Source organism: Capricornis sumatraensis, chromosome 19, assembly GCF_032405125.1.
Source record: "Capricornis sumatraensis isolate serow.1 chromosome 19, serow.2, whole genome shotgun sequence".
Taxonomy (NCBI): domain Eukaryota; kingdom Metazoa; phylum Chordata; class Mammalia; order Artiodactyla; family Bovidae; genus Capricornis; species Capricornis sumatraensis.
In genome coordinates, this window is record NC_091087.1 from 46,796,042 (window position 1) to 46,809,491 (window position 13,450).

The window sequence follows — 13,450 nt, forward strand, 5'->3', positions numbered from 1 at the left end:
AATATTCCTTGGAAGTGTATACTATTATGCCCATTTTACAATTGAAGAAATTAAGGCTCAGACTCTTGCAGGGCTATTAGCAACTAGTAAGTCATAGACTTGGTATTCTGAACAAATTTTGTTCAAAAATCAGTTTTTTTCTCCATCACATTGCATTCCATACAGAGAATTGCATGTATAAAAGCTCACAGAGGCTTGAAAGGGCAGTGGATGTTTTGAAGTCCCACATCCCTTCCTTATAGCTGGAGAAAGGAGCTCATAGGAGAAATCTTTATTTAAAAAGAAAGCTTGAGAGTAGGTTAAGATAAGCTCCTGAAGAACCTGCTATGCTGGGGAAATTTGAACCTGATTTAGTTACATTGGAGAATATTTGTTCTCTTCTCTAGTAAGCTTTTTTAAAGCTAAGGCAGATGTTATCAGATTTTGTTTAAGAAAGGCAGTCATGGCAACATTAAGGATAGATCAAAGAAGAAACAGATAGTTGAGGATCTCCTGTGATAATCTATAGGAGAAATGGAAAGGTCTTGATCTAAAGTAGAAGGGAAATGAGGTTAGATTTCAGAAGTGAAGTGAAGTGAAGTGAAATCGCTTAGTTGTGCCCGACTCTTTGTGACCCCATGGACAGTAGCCTGTGCCAAGCTCCTCCATCCATGGGATTTTTTTAGGCAAGAGTACTGAAGTGCGTTGCCGTTTCCTTCTCCAGGGAATCTTCCCAACCCAGGGATCAAACCCAGGTCTCCTGCATTGTAGACAGATGCTTTATTTCGAATAGGATGTCCAGGTCTCAGGACTACTTTGCAGATGGAAGAGATTGAAAAGTTCAAGGGGATTTCATATTGTTCAGTCTGGACACCTGACATCGTGGAGATTCCCATGACAGGATAAACTTTGAGTTAAAAAAAGAATGGCAGAATTGGTAATAAATCCCAGAGCTGTTATGTTTTAAAAACTGATCCTTTGTGCTGCTATCTGCATCATGCTGGCATTAGGTTCTATGTCATTGTGTTTAAACTCTCTCTGAGCCTCAAAAGACAATAAATATGGAACATGGTAATTTGAACATTTTACAGTTACCAAATTTATTGAAATATAGGTACATCATATTTTAAGTCTAAATCTAATATTGATAATTGATTTTAATTTCTTCCTTGGCTGATGGCTTTGGATCAAGGTTCTTCAGAATAATGAAAGAGTTCTGTTTGGGAAACAAAAGTTGTTTAGAACTGAAATGGGGAAAACTCTCTTCTATTTGAAGCCTGATGTATTATTCCCCAAGGCAGTCTCCTGAATGAATCTTTTTCCTTTGTTGTATAAGAGCCTTCAAAAGCAGTGAAGAACATTCATTTTTCTACTTGATTTTGTTACTTTGCCAGGAATAGCACAGGGGTCCTTTTAGCAAGTGAGACTAAGGGCACTAAAATGGTTGGAAATCACTGAAAACAGTAGCAGGTTTATTTGAGCAAAATCGGCAGGGTGGTGTAATATACATTTTAAAAAATGCATTTTCATTAAAATTACAAATGAGCTTCCAAACAAACTCTGGAAAGGGTTCCAAATACAGCCTTACAAACCCAAAATGAAATCAATAAAAAGAAACCAGCCAAGCAGCAAGTTGAGAAAACACCAATTAGAGATTTTAACAAACAGAGAAGCTCACTGTGGGGTATAGTTTTTAAATCAGACAAGAGAAATTTCGGCTTTTTTCTCCACCTCAGCACTGCTCTACTGAGCTCTCTGGAACTGAAATTGATGGGATTCAGAATGCTCCCCAGGAAGAAACCACAAACAAGCAGGTGCTTTCAGCATTATATCTGAGCAGATGAAAGCAAATATTATTCTGATAGCTTTTCATTTTGCCCTCCAAGGAGCTTTGCATTATTATCCGTGACTAGGGATTTTAATAGTCAAACTACCACAAATTTGTCAAACATTCGATTTCTGCCAGGTTTCAGAGTACAGCTTCTGCCCATGGAGGTTAACTCAGGTCTCTCTAGCCAAGGAATTTTTTGAAGCAAGTCAAACTCTGATAGTCTGTCCTGGCCCACATGCCTCCATGGACAACCTGACATCCAACTGGCAAGTGGATAAGGTGCATCTTCCCCCACCCAACCACCTACCATGGAGCTGGTGGGGCCCACTCTTCTGCTTCTCCCTGACTGGCTCTCTTCTAGAACTATTTGCTCCTCTTCTATTACAGCTGCCTTATCCTAGCCTCATATTCTTAGAAATAAGCTTTGTGCCCTTCCCAGATGAGACAATATAGATTGTCATAAAAATCACCTTGTCAGTGTTCAGGGATTCAACACTTCTGTGTCACCAGTTCCACTTATCAAAGAGGCACTCACAGAACCCAATGACTATTACAGCAATTTCTATGTGTGGATATTGTATTTGACTATTTCTACTTGTTGAAATCTATCTATATATGGATGCATTGTAACTGTTTAGTCACTAAAACATGTCTAACTTGCCACCATGTATACCATATAATTTAGTTATTTCCTATTTGTATTGTCTATCTCTCTTACCAAAATACAAGTTCTCTAAAGACTGGAATCTTTGTTTAACTTTGCTGGTCAGTCTGTAAGTAGATGCTTGTATACAGTAGATGAACAACAAACACTTTGCTAAAGTATGAACACTATCCAGTTAATTCAAAATAGGGCATTAGATTTTCCATTTCTAATAAATGTTGCAAACACATAAATAAACATAACATTTTAATTATGAGTTTCTGAGTTGAGCACATAGGGACATGAATTGTTTTATTTTTTGGTGGACTATGGTTAGGTGGTGCTAGTGGTAAAGAACCCATCTGCCAATGCAGGAGATGTAAGAGGCATGGGTTTGATCCCTGGATCGGGATGATCCCTTGGAGGAGGGCATGGCAACCCACTCCAGTATTCTTGCCTGGAAAATCCCACAGTCAGGGGAGCCTGATGGGCTATGGTACAAAGGATTGCAAAGAGTGGTACACAACTGAAGCGACTTTGGACACATACTCTCACGGTTAAAGAAATGTTAAGACTGTTTAATAAAAGGTTTCTATGTGTTGAATGCCTTGGTTTGGTAACAACATTTAACGGATATCATTCTTCTTATGTGTGTTTGAGGTATAAGCTGAGCAAGACACATCTCAGAAATATCAATGTTGGGTGGAGGAGACTGGCTTGGAAACAAAAGAACACACTACGCGTTGATAAGTACAGTAGAATTTGTATAAGCAGCAGCAGTAACAAGCAAGAAAGTGATTCCACAAAAAGGTAGACACTGCTGAGGCTAGAACATGATCCAGGTACTTTCAAAGTAACTCTTTAGAACAGGAAGCATATGTGAGGATCTGAAATTGTGTCTCTTTTATCCTACAAAGAAGATATAAACACAAAGGCCCCTCCACCATTCTGAGTGTTCCAGCTTTGTTTAGGCTTGACATTGGACAGAAACACGTGAACAACTTGGGGCTAACATGCAGGTCAGGACAGGGTACTGCAGGTGAAGGGGGAGAAGAGAAACAAGAGGGAAATCACCCTCTTGCCTTTGTAGGGAGCTCACAGGATGCCACGTTAACACTTCCCAGTGCAGACCCCAGCACTATGATCGTCCTCAAATCTAGGAACAGAACATGGAGCGAAGGTGCATTGGTAGTTACATAAGAGACGGTGGAGCCTCACTCTTGCTCTAGGATTGGAGAGCTCTAGTCCACTTCTCACCGGATGGAGAAAACCAACCCAATCCTATCTATTATCTAGACATCAATGCGAACCAAAAGTTAAGCATAAATTGTGTCGATTTATTCAGTTAGTTAGTTCGAGGTCAAGTTTTGTGCTTGAGTTAAGTTTCTATGGAAATTCTTATTCCATGCTGTTATAAAGAGACAACTCTGTTTCAACAGGCTTTGGATTCCGGTCCAGGCTCCAGCCTGTCTCAAAATCCAAACAGAATCCTAAAATCTGTTCCTGCCTCTACCAGAACTTGCTGTATTTTCTTTGCCTCCTGCCACCACACAGTTGGATGGACACCAAGTATAGAAAATTTCAGCCTCAAGGAACATTTTAAGAAAGTTATGAGCCAGATTCAATAATTTGTATAATGAATCATCTCTGAAATAATATTATTGCAATATACTTTTGAGTACAATTTAACTACAAGTTTAAGCTCCAGATACAGATGGACTTGGGGTGGAATGTCAGCTTTGCCAGCTATTAGCTATTTCAATTTGAGCCTTAGTTTTTTTATCTGTAAAGTGGGGATAATAATTTAAATGGCATGATAGAGGTTTTGAAAGATCTAGTGAAACAATGTACATGCAGTGCTGAATATAAGGCTTCCCAGGTGGCGCTAGTGGTAAAGAATCTGCCTGCCAATGCAGGAGATACAAGAGATGCGGGTTTGATCCCTGGGTTGAGAAGATTCCCTGGAAGAGGAAATGACATCCCATTCCAGTATTCTTGCCTGGGAAATCCCATGGGCAGAGGAGCCTGGCGGACTAATCCATGGGACAGCAAAGTGGGACACGACTGAGGGACTGAGCACAGTGCTGAATATGGTGTGTAACTTCTAACTAATGCTCAACAAATCAGTAATAATTGTTTTTCATACTGATTATAATTTTCAATCATCAACCCTTAGCATGCGTGTTTCGTGAGAGTTACAGCAGTAAACTGGCATCTAAGCATTCTTTTAATTTTCCATGTGCAAAATGTATCCAGTGGTTACCATCATCTGTTGCATGGGTTCCCTCTCTCCCTGGCAGGGAGAGCTGCAAAAAAAAAAAAGACAATGGCAATTATTTTAGAAAGAGTTTTCTGAAGAAAAGGATAACAGTGAAATGTTTGTTAGTGATTTTCAACCTCAGTGTGAGAATGTTATATTAGCAGAAGCTGATTAGAAAGCAAGGTTTTGATCATTTTTAAAGGTAAATAATTTAATATTTTTATGCTTAATACAGTATAGACAGTACATCAATCTAGGAATAACATTTTTATTTACTAATTACAGAATCCATTCATTTTATACACACCACACCCCTTGTCTTTCCCCTTTCCTAACCCCCCTCATTAATAGATTTAGAACTGACAGTGCTTTCACTTCTCAGTATAAAGAATAATTTCCTTCTGAACATAGAGACAACTATGAAATCGAAGTTTAAAATATAGTCCTCTTCCAACAGTGATTCAGATTTCCATTAAACCTCCTCCCACCCTCTCAAATTAAAATTTGAAAAGCAGAGCTCAGAAATAAACTGACAGGCACTAGTACTTCGTTCATTTCCAGCAAGGAAGCACCAATTTGATTCCTACCATAACAATTTTTGCTGTTGCCAGTGCATCAAATTTTTTTAACACAGCTTCTCAAGTGATAGAAATCATCCCGTCACTTTGTTTCATAAAATTGACACCCGGGGGAAATGCAAACTAGAGTAGGAACTTTAGCAAGCTGCTTCTCCAACCCCTGCTAGGTATTCCTGAAATTCTCTTTTCCTCTTCAACTAATGTCATCAAGTCCCAATTGCTTGTTGTTCTTTTCTCCTTGTTCTGCTCATGTGCTACAACATCCCTTGGCTTCCCTCAGCACGGGAGTTGGTGTTTTTAAAAGTGTTACTCATAGATCGGGATTCTACTGCTAGCTGATTTGAATGCAGTGACAAAGAAAAAAAAAGGAACTTGATGAAATTATTTCACACACAGAGCAATAAACATATGGAATAAATTACTACGGAAGATGATTCAAAGAGTTTAAGAAACACCTGGATTTGTTTCTGGAGGCAGTGGATTAGAGAGAGGAGTGTGAAGCAGGAGGGTGAAATGAAAGCACACCCACCAAGCCAAGTGTTAAGGCTCTAACCTCTTTTGAAATGGCACCTCTTGCATTTATCAGGAGCACCAATCCCACTGCAAGTCTATTTAAGGGAGAGGTTTCTCTAATACCCTGGGAACAAGTCAGACTAAGTCACAGGAGCCACTGAAGAATAAAAGCTACTCCATTTTGTAAGGTTCCGGGGAAAGAGCCTTTGGAAATCCCCTGACCTCACCCCACCACCTGTGAACCAATCAGAACCCTTGGCCAGCCCGGGAAATTCGAGTCAAGCCCAGGAAAGGAGAACCAATCAGAACTCAACACCTAACCCTTCACCAGAAGGTGGCCAATCAGACCCGGAGACTCCCGTTTTTTTGAATTTTTCGCGCGCTAATACCCTATATAAGCAATGTAACCCAGAGCTCAGGGCTCCTCCCTATAGCTGCTGCGTCGGTATTGGTGGGAGCCCCAGCTCGAGCTTGGTAATAAAAACTCTCTTGCTTTTGCATCGGATATTGGCTCCCTGGTGGTCATTGGGAGATTTCGCGACTTGGGCACAACACCACCTTCCTAGTGGGGCTGGCCTCTGGCTTAGAGGTAAGAAATTGAATGATGGAAGGTTCTTTTGAATCCAAAAGATGGGAAGACAATCTGAATATACAGAAATGAAAAGTTGGCAACTGTTTTGAGATCTGGTGCAGGTCTGCCATATCAGCCACATTTCTGGCCTCCTTTCTTTCCAAGCTCTTTCTGACTTTTCAGAAACATACATGTTCCTCCCAGCCTGTGGGTACGCTGCTCGTCTCCCAACTCGTCCTCTCATTCTTCAGGCCACCCTTTTTGTGACATCTCAGTTTATAGTCATGTCTCCCCCTGTGTTCCTATACCAAATGCGAAATGTCTTTTTGTGTTTACTTTATTCATCTCTATCTCCTCAGCACTTAATAAACTGCCTGGCTCATCAGAGATGGTTAGTATTTCAAAAATTTATTTTGCCTCACTGTGTTCTAGAAAGGACTTAAACTGCTTGATAAAAATAATAGCTAACATCATGAGGCCTTTAACTTGTGCCAGACACTGTTCCAAGTGCTTCATGTGTTTTTAACTCAGTTAATCCTTGTAAGAGCACTATGGGTGAGTGAGTTTGTCATGTAGGTACTAATTTTATCCTTGTTTTGCAAATGAGGAAATGGAGGTGCAGAGATGCTAACTAGCTTGCCCAAGGTCAGCCTGGTAAAGCTGGCCAAACAGGATTGGCTGCAACCAGCTAGTTCTAGAGCTATTGATAGTATCTTGACCATGACTCTGACTACCTGAATACCTAACACAGCAAGGAAACACAAATAGGAAACAGGAGAAGGAAATAAGAAATAAACATTTGAGATCATAAAATGGAGGTCTTAATTAGGCTAATAAAAATGTATGCAATAAAATCTACATATTATACTCTGTTTTACAGCTGCTGCTGCTGCTGCTGCTAAGTCACTTCAGTCGTGTCCGACTGTGTGTGACCCCATAGATGGCAGCCCACCAGGCTCCCCCGTCCCTGGAATTCTCCAGGCAAGAACACTGGAGTGGGTTGCCATTTCCTTCCCCAATGCATGAGAGTGAAAAGTGAAAGTGAAGCCACTCAGTCGTGTCCGACTCTTAGCTGTTTTTCAGCAGCCAATTAAAAAGGTAAATCTGATCAATTAACCCATTAAACAAAAGCAAATCTGCTACTCAGAAGAATATTTCTAATATCAAAATCTGAAACAACTGTCTTCTATATGGTTCAAAAATGATGATGATGTGTTTAATCATTCCTTCACTCACCATCTACATTTACACCTATTCAACAGCAGATCCAGGTGTCCAAACAGAAAAGTGAATCACAGGACAAACATTCGGTAAACTTATATATGACTAAACAAAATGATGTGCACTGATTTTACACATACAAATGGACTACATACATCCCCTCATTCAGCTAACATGTGCTGAGCCTCTACTTGGTGTCTCGTGCTGAACTGGGCCTTATGATTCATAAGGATCCAAAAAGGACCGAAGTCTTGGACCTCATGGAGCTTAAATTCAAGTGAAGAGACAAATAATAAATAGACAACAATGTCAGGTAGTGGTAAGAGCTAAAAGGTAAAAGCACTTTAAGAGAATAGAGCATAACCGAGGGAAGAAAGGAAGGAGACTTCTCTAATTTTAATAGAGACCTGAATCAAGAAACATCAGTGACAGCTGTCTATCTTTTTTTCCTAATTATTCCAGCTTGGAAATCAGAACTGTTTATCACCTGCTTATGTAACTTCTGATGCTATAAAGAGCAATAAATATTGCATAGGAACCTGGAATGTTAGGTTCATGAATCAAAGCAAATTGGAAGTAGTCAAACAGGAGAGGCAAGAGTGAATGTTGAACTTTAGGAATCAGAGAACTAGAATGGACTGGAACGGGTGAATTTAACTCATAATTTATCTACTATGGTGGGCAAGAATCCCTTAGAGGAAATGGAGTAACCCTCATAGTCAACAAAAGTGTCTGAAATGCAGTACTTCGGTGCAATCTCAAAAATGACAGAATGATCTCTCTTCATTACCAAGGTAAACCATTCAATATCACAGTAATCCAAGTCTTTGCCCAACCAGTAATGCTGAAGAAGCTGACACTGAATGGTCCTATGAAGACCTACAAGACCTTCTATAATTAACACCCAAAAAAGATGTCCTTTTCACGATAGGGGACTGGAATGCAAAAGTAAGAAGTCAAGAAGTACCTGGAATAATAGGCAAATTTGGCCTTGGAGTACAGAATGAAGCAGGGCAAAGGTTAATAGAGTTTTGCCTAAAGAATGCACTAGTCATAGCAAATACCCTATTCCACCAACACAAGAGACAACTCTATACATGGACATCATCAGATGGTCAATACCAAAATCAGATTGATTATATTCTCTACAGCCAACATTGGAGAAGCTCTGTACAGTCAGCAAAAACGAGATCAGGAGTTAACTGTGGCTCAGATCATGAACTCCTTATTGACAAACTCAGACTTAAACTGAAGAAAGTAGGGACAACCAGTTGACCATTCAGGTATGACCTAAATTAAATCCCTTACGATTATACAGTGGAAGTCAGAAAATAGATTCAAGGGATTACATTTGATAGATAGAGTGCCTGAAGAAGTATGGACAGAGCTTTGTGACACTGTAGAAGAGGCAGGGATCAAGACCATCTCCAAGAAAAAGAAAGGCAAAAAGGCAATATGGTTGTCTGAAGAGGCCTTACAAATAGCTGTGAAGAGAAGAGAGGCAAAAAGCAAAGGAGAAAAGGAAAGATACCCATTTGAATGCAGAGTTCCAAAGAATAGCAAGGAGAGATAAGAAAGCCTTCCTCAGTGATCAATGCAAAGAAATAGAGGAAAACAATAGAATGGAAAAGACGAGAGATCTCTTCAAAAAAATTAGAGATACTATGGGGAACATTTCATGCAAATATGGGCACAATAAGAAATGGTATCGACCTAACAGAAGCTATTAAGAAGAGGTGGCAAGACTATACAGAAAAACTACACAAAAAAGATCTTCATGACCCAGATAACCACAATGGTGTGATCACGCACCTACAGCCAGATATCTTGGAGTGTAAAGCCAAGTGGGCCTAAGGAAGCATAACTATGAACAATGCTAGTGGAGGTTATGAAACTCCAGTTGAGCAATTTCAAATACTAAAAGATGATGCTGTGAAAGTGACGCACTCAATATGCCAGCAAATTTGGAAAACTCAGCAGCGACCACAGCACTGGAAAAGGTCAGTTTTCATTCCAATTCCAAAGAAAAGCAATGCCAAAAAATGCTCAAACTACTGAACAATTGCACTCATCTCACATGCTAGCAAAGTAATGCTCAAAATTCTCCAAGCCAGGCTTCAACAGTAAGTGAACCGTGAACTTCCAGATGTTCAAGCTGGATTTAGAAAAGGCAGAGGAACCAGAGATCAAATTGCCAAGATCTGCTGGATCATCAAAAAAGCAAAAGAGTTCCAGAAAAACATCTACTTCTGCTTTATTGACTGTGCCAAAGCCTTTGACTATGTGGATCACAACAAACTGTGGAAAATTCTTCAAGAGATGGGAATACCAGACCACCTGGCCTGCCTCCTGAGAAATCTGTATGCAGCTCAAGAAACAAGTTAGAATTGGACATGGAACAACAGACTGGTTCAAATTGGGAAAGGAGTACGTTGAGGCTGTATATTGTCACCATGCTTATTTAACTTCTATGCAGAGTACATCATGAGAAACACTGGGCTGGATGAAGCACAAGCTGGAATCAAGATTGTTAGGAGAAATATCAATAACCTCAGATATGCAGATGACACCACCTTATGGCAGAAAGCAAAGAAAAACTAAAGAGCCTCTTGATGAAAGTGAAACAGGAGAGTGAAAAAGTTGGCTTAAAACTCAACATTCAGAAAAGTAAGATCATGGCATCTGGTCCCATCACTTCATGGCAAATAGCTGGGAAAACAAGGGAAACAGTGAGAGACTTTATATTACTGGGCTCCAAAATCACTGCAGATGGTGACTGCAGCCATGAAATTAAAAGATGCTTGCCCCTTGGAAGAAAAGTTACGACTAACCTGCTGCTGCTGCTGCTGCTGCTAAGTCGCTTCAGTTGTGTCCGACTCTGTGTGACCCCATAGACGGCAGCCCACCAGGCTCTGATGCCGTCCCTGGGATTCTCCAGGCAAGAACACTGGAGTGGGTTGCCATTTGGAAAATCCCATGGACAACCAATCTAGAAAGCATATTAAAAAGCAGAGACATTACTTTGCCAACAAAGGTCTGTCTAGTCAAGGCTATGGTTTTTCCAGTAGTCATGTACAGATGTGAGAGTTGGACTATAAAGAATGCTGAGTGCCAAAGAATTGATGCTTTTGAACTGTGGTGTTGGAAAAGACTCTTGCGGGTCCCTTGGACTGCAAGGAGATCCAACCACTCCATCCTAAAGAAAATCAGTCCTGAATATTCACTGGAAGGATTGATGCTGAAGCTGAAACTCCAATATTTTGGCCACCTGATGCAAAGAACCAACTTATTGGAAAAGACCCTGATGCTGAGAAAGATTGAGGGCAGGAGGAGAAGGGGACAACAGAGGATGAGATGGTTGGATGGCATCACCGACTCAATGGACATGAGTTTGAGTAAACTCTGGGAGTTGCTGATGGACAGGGAGGCCTGTCATGCTGCAGTCCATGGGTTTGCAAAGAGTTGGACAGTACTGAGTGACTGAACTGAACTATGTAACTTCAGGCCAATAAGATCAAATGATCTTTGATGATTTACTCTGTAAGTCTCCCTTTTTCCCTGAGGTCTTTTGTGTGTTCTTTTATTTGTAATACAAGTTCCCTTTACAAAATATGTAAGCGAATGAAGAAAAGGAATGGGATAAATTTTGTGCCTAGCAACCCAGTAATAGTCTGAAAGTGATGTGATTAATTTAGTCTAATATAAATTTTAAAACCTACACTCATTTCAGTTCAGTTCAGTTCAGTTCAATTCAGTCGCTCAGTCATGTCCGACTCTTTGCCACCCATGAATCGCAGCACACCAGGCCTCCCTGTCCATCATCAACTCCCAGAGTCCACCCAAACTCATGTCCACTGAATCAGTGATGCCATCCAACCATCTAATCCTCTGTCGTCCCCTTCTCCTCCTGCCCTCAATCTTTCCCAGCATCCGGGTCTTTTCCAATGAGTTAGCTCTTCTTATCAGGTGGCCAAAGTATTGGAGTTTCAGCTTCAAAATCAGTCCTACCAATGAACACCCAGGACTGATCTCCTTTAGGATGGACTGGCTGGATCCCCTTGCAGTCCAAGGGACTCTCAAGAGTCTTCTCCAACACCACAGTTCAAAAGCATCAATTCTTCGATGTGCAGCTTTCTTTATAGTCCAACTCTCACATCCATACATGACCACTGGAAAAACCATAGCCTTGACTCGACAGACCTTTGTTGACAAAGTAATGTCTCTGCTTTTTAATATGCTTTCTAAGTTGGTCATAACTTTCCTTCCAAGGAGTAAGCATCTTTTAATTTCATGGCTGCAATCACCATCTGCAGTGATTTTGGAACCATCAAAGAGGACAAAAACAAGAAGATATCTAAGGCATTAGCTATCTTAGAGATAAGCCATATGAAAAGTATTTGAAAAATATTTGTTCAACTTGATTTCCAAATAAAAAGAGAGATTATTTGGGCTCTGTTCACTAAGAAGTATGCTATTAACTGATATTCCAACTTTGGGAAATGCATTTTTTTGAAAGTATTTGGTATAAGTATTATATTCAAGACTTGAATATATATAGAGATTCTGGACCTGTGTGTCTGTCATACCTGTCAGTTTTTGCCATTTCAATATATCAGTATGGAAAAGTTTGACCAATGGATAAAAACTAAAACCATGCTAATTTATGAAAGCATGTGTTTGCAATATGTAGTCTAGATTTATTCTCCTTTTCAGAAGAGTCACTCATTCTTTTTTTATGTCCTCCCACTTTGTACTTTGTAGAGCAATCAGCTATCTATTTTCTAACACTGCACACTAAGACAAGGAACTTTTTCTCTATTATGATTCAGTGATTGTCAGATAACTGATTAATTTTAAGAAATTGAAGTATTAGTCTTTAAATAGCTACTTCACTCCTATTGATGTGCTCACGATATCTTACAAGTTTTATTTGGGGTCAATTTAAGTGAAGATAGCTCTAAACCGCAACTTATTATTTATGTAAAAAAAGGATGCAATCATATACTTTCAGGAGCCTAGTTCCTTGACCTTCTGTCCTTTCAATATTAGCAGCATTCCTGTTCAATTTGAATTGCAAACAGGATGCTCACGAACAAAAGGCAGTCATTTATTTTCTTCTTCACCATGATAATGCCCTTTGGGATTTTGTCATTGAAAGAATGGGGGACCTTAATGCTCTAAGATAAACAATACAAATGGAATAAAAAGCAGAGGGGAGGTGGGGGGGACTTCTAAAACTGACAACCTGAAATAAGACAAAAGGGATTAAGTGTTCATCTATTTGTCTACTAAATAAATACCTTGATAGAACATTGATAGTTTCTTTACAAAGTTAGTGCATGTGCTTAATTTAGACTGTTTTAGCATCCAAGCACTACCATATATGGATGGGGTAGGGAGGCAAATTAGGTGTCGAAATCATATGATGTCACACAGACTCCAGTATAGGAAAAAGACCAGAGCTTTCTGAGTGCAGTTGCTTATGTACTATATGGTGCTTTTCTTATTTATAAAGCTGGAGCATACATTCTATTGCTCTTGTTCTTAGATTTTCAGACAGCCATAATTTCTGGTCTTTTGTTTGAAATGAAGGCCTGCCTGGAAAAATTGAGGGTGCTGCCAGACTTACTAAAAGACATTTTTTATAGCACACTATATTCTTTACTCCACTACCCCCCTCCCCACCCCAACTCTTGGGTGTAGGGGAGGGGCACAAGATTGGAGAAAGAGATGAAAATTATTAAACTGAAAGCACATTAAAGCAATTTATGGACAGAATCTTGTCAAATGCTTTCTTAGCCAGGAAAACACTGACATGTACTAGTGTTTAATAACGTGCATCTAAGCATACCTC